At 40.3% G+C, this 4,811-nt stretch overlaps 1 pseudogene across 1 annotated transcript; it reads right to left on the reverse strand.

Annotated features, from left to right (window-relative positions):
- Positions 1 to 2,733: 2,733 nt before the first annotated feature.
- On the reverse strand, positions 2,734 to 4,135 carry LOC311624797 (RNA-binding E3 ubiquitin-protein ligase MEX3C-like; annotated as a pseudogene). The gene has a single exon. The product of its transcript is annotated as an RNA-binding E3 ubiquitin-protein ligase MEX3C-like (transcript).
- Between the last annotated feature and the right edge of the window lie 676 nt (positions 4,136 to 4,811).

Genomic DNA, 4,811 nt, shown 5'->3' on the forward strand with positions numbered 1-4,811 from the left:
GAAGGAAGAAAAGTGCCCCAGATTTTGATACCATACTGAGTTGCCCAACCAACACTGAGACTGCCTGACAACAGGATTCTTATCACAGAAACAGTAACTCTTCATGGATTTAATCCATATTTATTTCAGGTATTTAGACTAAAGAGGTTGTATTCACCAAGCCGGGTAATGCATGCCCACAATGGTGAGGGTGGACCTCTTCACTCAGTCTGCTGAATCAAATGTTAATTCCTTCTAGAAACACCCTCACAGACACACCCAGAATTAAGGTTCTACCTGGGCATCCCTTAGTCAAGTTGACACTTACAATGAACCATTGCAGAGAGTTGCAGTTACACAGCATTTTTAATGTTTTCAATGTCAATGAGTTCTACATTAAAAAAAAAAAATGGCTAGCTTTATCCAGTTTGGCTCAATGGATAGGGCATCAGCCTGCGGACTGAAGGGTCCCCGGTTCGATTCCAGTAAAAGGCACATGCCTTGGGTTGCAGGCTCAATCCCCAGTAGGGGTTTTGCAGGAGACAGCCAATCAATGATTCTCTCTCATCATTGATGTTTCAATCTCTCCCTCTCCCTTCCTCTTTCTGAAATCAATAAAAATATTTTTTAAGATGAATAAGTGGTAAAATTTACCTTTGTATATTTTACTGCAATAAAAGGGTCCCCAGATTTATCAGCTTCAGCCCCACAGGATTAGAGTTTTTCCCTGTTTGCCCTCTTTCCAGTGCTGAGCCTTAGCCTTAGGAGACTCTGACCTTAGCCAGGTACCTGGGAGGAGGCAGCCAGGATTTCTCAGCTCAATGCCTCTTAATTACCTTCAAATATACCTGCCTTTCCTCTCCTTTTCTTTTTTAAAGAAGCAAGTCTTTATTAAGTGACGTTTGATATAAAAAATATATATATAACATAATTATCTTTATGTAAATATATAATATTAGTGTTTTGGCCATCTTAAGTTAAAGTCCTTTTATTATAAAATATATGGCTTTAAACTTTACTCAAATTGAATTTATAATCCCTATGACTTCCCCACATATACATAACAAAAGAGTGTAGTGAAAGTAGCAAATACTAAATTATATTGATAATTTATAATGCTTAATTTGAGGTTTAGAAACAGTACATGCATTTAATATATAAGTTGATTCCTTAACTTATTAGTTGCAGTGCACAATGCAACAAAATACATGCTTGGTGAACATATGTTCATAGCTACAAAATGGCAGCTAAAGAGTAATTTCAACACATAAACAATTAACATTACATCAAAATATACTATAAGGCAATTTTTATACTAAAAAAATCAAAATAAAACCATTGTTTGTAATTTTTATATAAAATGTAACTCTTCAAGTGGAAACAAAAAATAAAATTTGTCTATTTATTATTCACTATACATAAAATATTTATTATTGTGATTCTGAGAAAAAAAAGCTCGTTTTTTAAACAGGATTTTTTATTGATTTTTAGAAGAAGGGAGAGGGAGAGAGAAACATCAATGTGAGAGTGAAACATCAATAGACTGCCTCCTGCATGGCTGCTACCAGAGATCAAGCCCAAAGTCCTAGCCCAGAATATGCCCTCAACAGGAATTGAACCAGCAACCACACGGATGATTCTGAATCAACTGAGCCACACCAGCCAGGGTAAAATAAAAGCTCTTTTCTGTTGGGAAAATAGTTCAAAAATAATTAGTAGAAATTCCACCAGTATAATGTTTTGTCTTTCAATGCCAGCATGGAATTGGGAACATACTGAGTATAAAGCCATAGACATCAAGGTTAAATGTAAAAATGTATCTTAAAGAAATCTTTCCTTGTGATTGGAAAAAAAGCTTTAATATAATATTTTACTGATTTTTTACAGAGAGGAATGGAGAGGGATAGAGTTAGAAACATTGATAAGAGAGAATCATTGATCAGCTGCCTCCTGCATGCCCCCCCACTGGGGAGATACACACAACCAAGGTACATGCCCTTAACCGGAATCAAACCTGGAACCCTTCAGTCTGCAGGCCGATGCTCCATCCACTGAGCCAAAGCTATTAGGGCATGGAAATACTTTTGAAGTGAAGTAAACTGATCCAAGATCATCACAGCTGCTTTGTGAATTATGCAAAGGGCAATATTATCCTTCTCTCTCCCTCTTCCCTAAATCACTAAAAAATAAAAATATCTTTATAATGTTCGAGGCAAATATGGATTATACATAAAATGTTTCACATTTTGATCTAGAATCTAAGAATTAATAAATAGCTTGACCAGACTAATAAATGGAATGTTCACATCCTCAATTATTAGCCAATATAGATGAAGCCCAAAGCCCTTTCTGGAATGAGAAAACCCAGATGATCATTTCCTCATTCACTGAGGGAGGCAATGGGTAGAAGTTCACAATAGAAGCAACTGTAGTCCTGATCCACTGTTCATACCAGCTGGGTGAGATGAAGGTCAATGTAGAGTTTTTTTGTATCAATTTTAACCAGTTATTGAATAAATTGGGAAAGGCTCCCACCACTGCTGCTGTGCTCACCAGCTGTGAGCCCAGCTTCTGGCTGAGCAGCTCTCCCCTTGTGGAAGCACACTGACCACCAGAGGGCAGCTTTTGCTTTGAACAGTGCACATCATAGTGACCAGTCATTCCACTCTTTGGTCTATCTGCATATTAAGCTTTTATTATATAGGATGTGTGTGTGTAGTATATTATCTTTTGTATATACTGTATATGTATGTGTTAACAGTGATTTTGAATTGCCTGAGTAACTTCCATCTGGCAAACTGGACATGATGGTATTCTCCTTTCTCAGATCTTATTGGCAAATTCCATGCAGAAGAGGTTGTGGCCACATGGCACTAGGGCAGCAATAACTTCATTCTCAAAGCAAATCATACAGTCTTACTTTCATCTTGATTCTTCAGGTGAGCTTGAGGTAGAAACTCCACCATTGGAAGAGGAGTAACTATTGGAACCATTAGAAAAAGCTGGGATGTATATTGGAACCTGGCCAACATAGTTGCTTGTACCAGGTAGGTTGCTCCTAATCCTTCAAGCAAATGGGTGTTCAATGCTCTCAGGAAATGTAGGAGGCAGACTTCCTCTACTCTGAGTTTTCATGTCACCAGAAGGATGGCTTTCAAAGTCAGAGAGTGGGTTAACTGCTTCAGATGGAGTCCAAATAGTTTGCATGGATGTTGGTAAAGAGTTAAAGGTAGGAGAATCAGCTGCAAGATATTCTGAGCCTATAGAGATGACAGTGTATCTCCAAAACAAATGATTCCTGTGGTAGAGGGGTTTGTTGGATAAAGTCAGCCAGCCTATTGTTTCTAGTAGAATCTGAGGAACAACTATCCAGAGAACTGGGACTATCATTTCAATAACTGGGTAACATTCTTGCAAGGCTAGGAGCATCTGGATTGGAGGAGAGCCACTCAGAGCTAAGAGTGCCACTTTCAACGCTTCTATACATTTGTAATGGAAATAATTCTCTTCATTGAGCTCAATGTAGTTTCCTATATGCATTTCAATTCTTCTCATGCTCTGTCAATATTTCTAGACATCCGGGTACTTCAGAGACAGGCTTCTCATCTCTGCTTAGTTACTATGTATGTGGGTTTTGCTGCTGAATCACTTTGGTATATAGTTGCTCCTTTGGGTCCAACTACTAATCCTACCACATCATGTGGGACCCTCAGTTGAACAGTGGTTTGGTGGGCAGATTAGGACTTGATAACCCTCCCAGGGCAGGCCCACTTTTGTTTCCAGATGCAGGAATCATGGAGAATTGCTCTGCAGCTGAGAGGATTTCTCCTGGCCAGGGCAGTATCTATACATCCAGTAACAACTAAAATGGGCTCTTCACCACGAACAGGTGTCTTGATATACGCCCTTGTATTGGCTCTTAGTGCCTTCATTTTACAACCCTGGCAACTGACAGTCTCAGTGACACGCTCAAGACAGGCACAGGAATGCACTTGGTGGTGTTGACACTCTTCTCCTCAGCGGGTCGCCTGCTCCCCATTCAGGCAGGCCACCCACCCACAGCTGTGGGGCTGTAGGCATGGGACAGCATTATTGCCATCATGTCCTGGGCTTTTTCCCTCTGTAGAGTAATGTGCCTTTCCCAATTAGTGTCCATCCAGATGCTTCACCATCCTTTGCCATGTGCACTTGAATATTTTGGGAACCTATTTCAAAACCAAATCCTGGCTCAACACCTCTGACAATCTGTGGTTCTAACAAAAACATTGGTGTTGGTGCTGCTAAAGTGGGTCCAGACTCAGAATCATTTGACCTGGTTCCTCAAAGAGTAGTCCAGAGGCCATCAACCTGAGCATCACTTGGGAACTTGTTGAAAATGTAGTTTCTTGGACCCCCTTCAGCCCTCCGGAATCAGAATCTCAGTGGAAGGGGGATGCCCAGGGACCTAGTTCTTGTACACATGAAAATACTGGTCTGGAACTTGTGTAACATGTGTATTATCAGATTCAGTTTCATTTCCTCCTGTCTGTCATGAAAGACTGAGGGAAGTAAGACATGTATGTGATAAATTGTATTAGCATCAGTGAACACCAAGAACACTTAAGGGGACTCCCATGATTCTCTGTGATCCTATCAGATGAGTGAGCTCATGCATGCCAATGGAAGGGAAGGAGGACAGAGACCATTCCTAGAACCCTCCAGACCCAAGCAGCTTGCAGAGCCTGCTGCTTGGCCCAGATGATACAGACACAGATGGCAATCTGTGATGAAGAAAGGAACCATGATCAGGAGAACAGGAACTCTCACTCGTCATGGCAGAAAAATAATTGTCC

This window comes from Pipistrellus hanaki, assembly GCF_964339955.1.
Source record: "Pipistrellus hanaki genome assembly, chromosome: 6".
NCBI classification, from domain to species: domain Eukaryota; kingdom Metazoa; phylum Chordata; class Mammalia; order Chiroptera; family Vespertilionidae; genus Pipistrellus; species Pipistrellus hanaki.